The following is a 9,650-nucleotide window of genomic DNA, read 5'->3' on the forward strand; positions in this document are numbered from 1 at the left end:
TCCTTCCTTCTCTTCTTTGCCCTCGTCCTCTTCTTCCTCTTCCTCTTCCTCCTACTCCTCCTCCTCCTCTTCCAACTATTCGTCTTTGAATTTGTCCTCGTTGTTGTCCCCTGCCTCTCCCTCCTACTCCTCTTGCTCTCTGTCCATTGTTGGCATCCATTGTTCAAAACAGTCCTATACTACAGTAAAGCAGTGATTGGTTAGTGATCAGCAGTGGCGGCTCCTGAAAAAATTCTCAGGAGGGGCAATTTTTCTGATGATTTAGGTGACCTACACACATTAAAAAAGATATGTCCAGCAACAACATGAAGACAGGGGCAGCATATAAGTCAATACCAGAAGCATTTATTGACTGATCTGGGGAGATGGATTCCAGTTTCTGTGACAGATTATAAATAATCTCTGATGCCTTTGTTATATTAGCTTTTGGTTGAATGTACTGTCGTAGTAAATATATAATGTTATAGCTTGGTCTGACTAAAATCTTGTGCATGACCCATTTTGTGTTGGGCCTTTGTATTCAATACAATGAACAAGAGTCCTATCTTGTCAGCCTTGTCAGCAGGTGGCTAAGGATAACACCCACGCCATAGGTCTCTCAGTTCTTCCAACTCACGAGTTCTTGCCCTGAGGACACACACACACCCACACACACACACACACACACACACACACACACATCATCACTGATAAACACACACACACACACACACACACACACACACATCATCACTGATAACAAACACACACACACACACACACACACACACACACACACACACACACTGATAACAAACACACACACACACACACAAATCCTCTTCTCTTAGGCTGAACATCTGAAGACAGAGAACCCGACTCAGAGCCAATGCAACATTGACACTAGCCTGGAGGTGACCTCGCCCAACTCATCAGGACCAATCAGAAGATCAGAACTACTAGATTCAACCTACTTCATTTTATTGTATAAAATGTCAGCACACAATGTTTAGGGGCTCTTCTGATAAACTCCCTACGAGTTTGACGAACGGGTCCGTGCACGCGATTCCAGATATCTTTACCTCTGAATAAACTGCCTTATATTATACAATTATCCACCTTGTCCAAAAGTCTCTACTTGGTCTCCGTTCTCCAGTAAACTTGTTTTATCAACAATAGTAAGGTTCAATGACACAGAAAGCAGTTCAATGTCGGGGTACAGAGTCGCTCTCTTACCAGGATCGCGGTCCGCTCTGACCAGGGTGAAGCCAGCCGGCTCCACCTCTCTGTTCGGGACTCTGTCATCCAGCCAAGTCTCCCAGCTGTATTGGGATTCCGCTGCCAGCAGCGTTTTCATTATTTAGTCCGTTCGTAGCGGGTATGTACACGATCAACAAGATCAGTCCAAAACCGAAGATCAGTCCAAAGCAGAATGTTTGCAGAATGTTTGTAAACTAAGTCTACAAATTAAAAACATAAAATAACGCCACACTGCAGGTCGAAACATAGACGCTGCTAGCCGCCATTGTCTTAGTTACGTTCAACGTCACGTCACGTATGACGAAAGCGCGTAAGTGCATGCCCACAGACACCCATAGAGAATGTATTGAAAGCTTTGAAATGTGAAAAAAATTGATTTTACATGACAGGCTATGAGAGACTTCTGGGCGATTTTCAACCTGACTGAAATCGCCCAAAAAACGGGCGGGGCCATTTGAAGCACGACTTTAGCCTGATTTGACATTTAGTGGCTGGCAGATCAGACGTGAACACTGATAACTGCTGTTGCCGTGATATAATTGATTAGAAAAAAAATCCCTTCCTTTTCCCGTTTGGCAGTGCGTCGCCCATATCGCCCTATTGAACAAGCCGTCCCTGGTGATCAGTTAAGCAATTAGTGTTTGCACATGTGAGGAGTGTGTGTGTGTCCTGGTGAATAAGTGTAGCATTTTGATTGGTTGTGTTTGGAAAAGGAAAGCAAGTCACTTCCTGTTAGATTTTTGTGTTTTAGGTAGAGAATTGTGTGTAGTGTTTTGAAAAAAGTGTTTTATGCAATTGACAACTGAGTCAAAGGCTGAGAAATAGCTTATGGTTTTGGAGATTTGGTGTGTAGTTTTGCACTTTGAGTGAGAGGTTTCAAAAATCGTTTGACATGAAAAGATTTTGTGTGTAAGCAGTTGGAAAAAACTGTAATGTCCAAGGAGTCCTGCATCATCATGCCACTCTAGGTCCCTACAATACAGGACAGATCATTGCATTTCTAGATGCACTACATGCAGTTGTGCAGGACAGACCACAGCAGCCCAGGTTTGTTGTCATCTGGGATAATGTTAGTTTCCACCGGGCTGCTCTGGTCCGAGATTGGTTCAACAACCATAATCATTTCACAGTTTTATACCTGCCCCCTTACAGCCCCTTTCTAAATGCAATCGAGGAATTATTTTCAGCGTGGCGGTGGAAAGTATATGATTGGCAACCACATGCCCGCATGACTCTTCTGCAAGCAATGGAAGAGGCATGTGGAGACATTGAGGTGGGATCAATCCAAGGGTGGATTCGGTACACAAGGCGATATTTTCCCCGATGCCTAGCCCGCGAGGACATCGCCTGTGATGTTGACGAGGTCTTGTGGCCAGATCCGAACAGAAGGCGTGATCCATAAGCCCCCCCGCCCCCCACCACACACACACACACACGCACACACACACGCACACACACACAAAACAAGCATATGTTTTTTCCCCCAATAGCAATTTATCCAGTAATTGTTTTGTTTTTTTACTATTGTTTTGTTGCTAAATTTGAGGTTAAGAATTTCTGTAAGAATGTTTATTTTTTTGTAAAAACTTTTTTGTAAATACTGTTTGATTACTGCAGAAATTCTACTTTTGAGTTTTACAGAAGACAATGACAATAAAATGACAATAAAAATAGAAACACAAAGACTGCAGTGTTTTATATAAAGCCCATCAGTGTGTTGCTGGTGATATGAAAGAGTCATTCAAATGTTGCTTGTGTGTATGGTTTTGTTGCAAGAATTTCATTTTTAGAAAGGAGTGTTAAGTTTTGATTGCAGTGTTTCATTTTGGCATATATGTGAGTTGTTATCTCCAAGTGCTATGTCTGATTGGCTTGTGTGTTGAGTTTTGACATAATGAGCCAAATTCTGCAAAAAGTGTGTAAGCAATTGGCAAAAACTGTATTTATACACTGCAATTGTGAAACGTTTGTGGACATTGTTAGACATACAGTACTTTGTTGTTTTATGTTTTTATTTCACAATATCAGTTTCTGTTTTAGTTGCTGTTTATGCTTTCCATAATATAATTAGGTTAATATGTATTTCCTGATTGATAACTGTTATCTGATCTACTCTACACAGAGGTCTGGAGAGATAACAGTTATCTGGTCTACTCTACACAGAGGTCTGGAGAGATAACAGTTATCTGGTCTACTCTACACAGAGGTCTGGAGAGATAACAGTTATCTGGTCTACTCTACACAGAGGTCTGGAGAGATAACAGTTATCTGGTCTACTCTACACAGAGGTCTGGAGAGATAACAGTTATCTGGTCTACTCTACACAGAGGTCTGGAGAGATAACTGTTATCTGGTCTACTCTACACAGAGGTCTGGAGAGATAACTGTTATCTGGTCTACTCTACACAGAGGTCTGGAGAGATAACTGTTATCTGGTCTACTCTACACAGAGGTCTGGAGAGATAACAGTTATCTGGTCTACTCTACACAGAGGTCTGGAGAGATAACAGTTATCTGGTCTACTCTACACAGAGGTCTGGAGAGATAACAGTTATCTGGTCTACTCTACACAGAGGTCTGGAGAGATAACAGTTATCTGATCTACTCTACACAGAGGTCTGGAGAGATAACTGTTATCTGGTCTACTCTACACAGAGACCTGGAGAGATAACTGTTATCTGATCTAAACTACACATAGGTCTGGAGAGCTGCTTCCATTACCTCAGACTGGAGGAGCTAGAGTTTCTCACAGTAAGTGGGAAATGTATTTTTATTATTTTTTATAACAGAACAGATTAAGTATACGTTTTGGAGATAGCCATAGAGAGAGTCAGAAAGGATTTAAACAGACACTGGGGGCATGTGTGGTCTAGAGACAGGAGCTTGGACCGCTACTCCAGACTCTGGCACTGCCATGTTTCTCTAATACAGTTTGGATATAGTGGAACAGAGACAGTATCTGAAATGACAAATTGTATTTTTTATTTTATTAGCAGAAGACTAAAAAACAGCATACAACATTAAAGTATATAATAAGGCAGGTCAGGAAATATAAATCAAATCAAATTAAATCAAATCTTATTTGCCACATGCGTCGAATACAACAGGTGTAGACATTACAATGAAATGCTTACTTACAAGCCCTTAACCAACAATGCAGTTTTTTAAAGAAAAAGTAAAATAAAAAAAGTGTTAAGTAAAAAAATTTAAGCAAATAATTAGAGTAGCAGTAGGGAGGCTATATACAGGGGGGTACCGGTGCAGAGTCAATGTGCGGGGGCACCGGCTAGTCGAGGTAATTGAGGTAATATGTACATGTGGGTAGAGTTAAAGGGACTATGGGGGGGGGGGGGCAGTGCAAATAGTCCGGGTAGCCATGATTAGCTGTTCAGGAGTCTTTTTAGGGCCTTCCTCTGACACTGCCTGGTATAGAGGTCCTGGATGGCAGGAAGCTTGGCCCCAGTGATGTACTGGGCCGTACGCACTACCCTCTGTAGTGTCTTGCGGTCGGAGGCCGAGCAGTTGCCATACCAGGCGGTGATGCAACCAGTCAGGATGCTCTCGATGGTGCAGCTGTATAACTTTTTGAGGATCTGAGGACCCATGCCAAATCTTTTCAGTCTCCTGAGGGGGAATAGGCTTTGTCGTGCCCTCTTCACGGCTGTCTTGGTGTGTTTGGACCATGACAGTTTGTTGGTGATGTGGACACCAAGGAACTTGAAGCTCTCAACCTGTTCCACTACAGCCCCGTCGATGAGAATGCGGGCGTGCAAAGTCCTCTGTTTTTACCTGTAGTCCACAAGCCCAGATAAAAAATAACTAATGAGGAAATACATATTCACATGAGAGGAAAATAACCAATCAGGAAATACATATTAACCTAATTGTATTATGGAAAGCGTAAATAACAACTGAAACATAGATATCGCGAAATAAAAACATAAAACAACAAAGAATTCGATATGGGCAGAAATTTTACTTTTGCAACTCTTCTATTGGTTCCATTGCTCCAGGCAATTCAAGGCCAGACAAAGTATTTGAACGTGGAGGAAAGACACGTGTGGACACAGTGGCGTCCGATAGAAAGTCTAAAGGTGTTTAGCAGTCACAGGGAGTGTACGTAATTCCCTGACGCTTTCTGTAAACGAGGATGAAAAGAAAGTGACTCAAAAGAATCAAACAAGTAGGAATATATTTAGTATACACAGAGTAGAGTACTGTACGCACACACACACACACACACACACACACACACACACCTATATTAAATGTACCAGACCTGCCTGTCATGTCTTACTGTTATACACAGCTCTTTGTTAGTCATTCATTCATATCTAATGTGGTGTTTCCCTACGAGACTGTGTAGATAGCTCCCAAAAGAGAAGACCGAACTTGAGCATAGAGATAAATTATATTATTAAGTTGTTAGAACGGAACTCACACACGTACACACACAAACACACACACACACACACACACACACACAAACACAGTCTAACCTTGTGTGGACACACACTTAAGTCCCATTCAAAATTATATTTTTCCCTAACACCTAAACCTAACCCTAACCCTAACCCTAACCCTAACCTTAACCTGTACCCTTACCCTAAACCTAACCTTAACCCTAACCTTAATTCTAACCTTAACCCAAAAACCTAACCTTAAGCCCAACCCTAAACCTAACCCTAGCTCCTAACCCTAACCCTAAACCTAATTCTAACCCTAACACTCATTCTAATCTTAACTCTAAACCCCCTAGAAATTGTATTATTTCTTTGTACTCCCTGACGAAGGCCATGCAGCCGAAACGCGTCAGATTTTTTAAAAACCTTGTTTCTATTGAACATGCCATACTAATAAAGGCATTTTAATTAATTATATGAAGCGTGCCTTGGTCCTCCTTTCTTTTTGATGACCCCTAGAAATAGCATTTGACCTTGTGGGGACCAACAAAATGTCCCCAGTTGGTCAAATCTTTGTTTGTTTACTATTCTTGTGGGGACTTCGCACACACACACACACACACACACACACACACACACACACACACACACACACACACACACACACACACACACACACATGGTGCTACTTTAATCTCACACCAGACTTCTCTTTGTGTAGAGAAGAACATGACTGGACTGCCTGGAATCACCTAGTTGATCAGGAAAGGCAACCAGGAAATTCAGATTGTTGTAACAGTTAAACAAGTAGTTTGAACAGTGACTATAATGACCTTTTCCGTGTAAACCCACCTGTCACACTTCTGCCAGAAACAGAGGTCATGTTCATGTTTTCCAATGACTGCTATGGTGTCACTGTATAACATAACAGATAAGAAAGGACCATAGTCAATCATCAACCTTCAACAGAGCGTATAGAATGACAGCCTTGTTGTACTGTGACAACATAGCATTACGTTGTCCATATTAGGAAAGACTCAATTTCAGTAGACTTTTTTTCAAGATGAAATAGCTGAGATTGAGGCTGTCCTAATGTGGACACCGTACAGTATGTTTGTGAATGGAGCAGGAGCTTGAATGAGACGTGGTGACTCACTGTGTGATCAGCACCAGAGATACAGTGGGGAAACAAAGTATTTAGTCAGCCACCAATTGTGCAAGTTCTCCCACTTAAAAAGATGAGAGATTCCTGTAATTTTCATCATAGGTACACGTCATCTATGACAGACAAAATGAGAAAGAAAAATCCAGAAAATCACATTGTAGGATTTTTAATGAATTTATTTGCAAATTATGGTGGAAAATAAGTATTTGGTCAATAACAAAAGTTTTAATACTTTGTTATATACCCTTTGTTGGCAATGACACAGGTCAAACGTTTTCTGTAAGTCTTCACAAGGTTTTCACACACTGTTGCTGGTATTTTGGCCCATTCCTCCATGCAGATCTCCTCTAGAGCAGTGATGTTTTGGTGCTGTTGCTGGGCAACACAGACTTTCAACTCCCTCCAAAGATTTTCTATGGGGTTGAGATCTGGAGACTGGCTAGGCCACTCCAGGATCTTGAAATGCTTCTTATGAAGCCACTCCTTCGTTGCCCGGGCGGTGTGTTTGGGATCATTGTCATGCTGAAGGACCCAGCCACGTTTCATCTTCAATGCCCTTGCTGATGGAAGGAGGTTTTCACTCAAAATCTCACGATACATGGCCCCATTCATTCTTTCCTTTACACGGATCAGTCGTCCTGGTCCCTTTGCAGAAAAACAGCCCCAAAGCATGATGTTTCCAACCCCATGCTTCACAGTAGGTATGGTGTTCTTTGGATGCAACTCAGCATTATTTGTCCTCCAAAACACGACGAGTTGAGTTTTTACCAAAAAGTTTTATTTTGGTTTCATCTGACCATATGACATTCTCCCAATCCTCTTCTGGATCATCCAAATGCACTCTAGCAAACTTCAGACGGGCCTGGACATGTACTGGCTTAAGCAGGGGGACACGTCTGGCACTGCAGGATTTGAGTCCCTGGCGGCATAGTGTGTTACTGATGGTAGGCTTTGTTACTTTGGTCCCAGCTCTCTGCAGGTCATTCACTAGGTCCCCCCGTGTGGTTCTGGGATTTTTGCTCACCGTTCTTGTGATCATTTTGACCCCACGGGGTGAGATCTTGCGTGGAGCCCCAGATCGAGGGAGATTATCAGTGGTCTTGTATGTCTTCCATTTCCTAATAATTGCTCCCACAGTTGATTTCTTCAAACCAAGCTGCTTACCTATTGCAGATTCAGTCTTCCCAGCCCGGTGCAGACCAAACTGTCAGCTGTCTCACCCCTCTCTCTCTCCTCTATCCATCAGCTACCAAGTCTGTGGAAACTACCCTCTACTCCAACCCAGGAACTCCCTTCAGTTCACACCGTTACACCATTGAATGGTCCTGCAGAGAGAGAGAGAGAGAGAGAGAGAGAGAGAGAGAGAGAGAGAGAGAGAGAGAGAGAGAGAGAGAGAGAGAGAGAGAGAGAGAGAGAGAGAGAGAGAGAGAGAGAGAGAGAGAGAGAGAGAGAAGAGAGAGAGAGAAAGTGAAAATAGAGAAACAGAAAGAGAGCAACAGGCCAAGGGTGTGAAAATCCTAAGCGGTTGGACCAACTCTGTGTTTAATAACATTAGAGTGCAGAGCCTCTGTTTACTGTAACACTTGGCCTGGCTCCGGGTATGGAGCCTCAGTGTAAAGTCTGCCCCACCCCACCACTTCAGCCCCTTTCTGCCTTTACCGGACAGGGGAGAGCTCAGCGCTGGCAGGAACAGCAACAATGACCTCATAGCTGGGCTGAAGGAAGGATGGAATGGTGGAGTAGTGACATCCCTCCCAGGATTCATTTCATTTCAAGCTCCTCATTCAAAACATTTTATCTTCCTTGAAGTAATCACTGGTCTGACATGACATAGTTGATGAATGCAATGCAATGGAAATCTAGCTGACACCAGGTTCATCATGTCAGATCAGCGATAACTTCAAGGAAGAGAGGAAAGAAAGAAACATTTGAAGAGTATTCCAACAGGACCAAAGAGTGACAGAGATGCTCCCTCCCCTCTGCCCTTAGATAGAGAGAGAAGAGAGAGACATGGAAAGAGACATGTAGCCAGCTGACTTCCCCCTGTCTCTTCCAACCTCTCTGTGGACAAAACAACAGACGGAGCAAAACAAAAAGCCATTTCAGAGCGACTCCAGAGTGCAGGGAAAGTTCAGCAGGGTCATTGAGACTACAAAGTCAAGTGACGGTAAATACTGGGAAATATAATACCACTTTTGAGGTTAACTGTAAGGACTTCTGGGATCTGGGCATTCATAAAGCATCTCAGAGTGTGATCAGTTTTGCCTTTTAGATAATAATGAATAAGATGATATGGACAGGGGGGGACCTGACACTAGATCAGCCCAGCTACTTTGAGACGCTTTATTAATACAGGCCCTGAACTTAAGATGAGAACAGAGGACACATCACACTACCACAACACCCTGTGTGATGATCCTAACTTGGCGTCAGGACATCAGCGCATTACACTCAAGTGTAATCACATAGTAGGTTCTGAAGGACATGCCCGACCGTGTGGCATCTGCTACATGGGGGTGACATGACAATTAACGCATTCTTAGTCAAAGATAGCAGCAGCGGTTGGAATTGAATGTTTCAAAAATGTTCCTGGAGACGTGCCCACACCAAAGAGTGGCAGGCTAGCAGCAGCAGTAGTGCCTGGCCTGACTGCAACAACGGAGGGGGAAGCTAGCCAGGAGAGGGGTCAGAGACAGGGGCAGGGGGAGATAATGTGGGCACACCCTGCTGCCAGGCTTTACTGGAAGCACCAAGCCAGCTGTGCCCTCTGGTTTCCCTTCCTTGACACATTCAATGGTAGCCTGGTCCCTGATCTGTTTGTGTTGTCTTGACAATGTCAGGCA

Source organism: Coregonus lavaretus, assembly GCF_964263955.1.
Source record: "Coregonus lavaretus genome assembly, chromosome: 28".
In the NCBI taxonomy this organism is placed as follows: Eukaryota; Metazoa; Chordata; class Actinopteri; order Salmoniformes; family Salmonidae; genus Coregonus; species Coregonus lavaretus.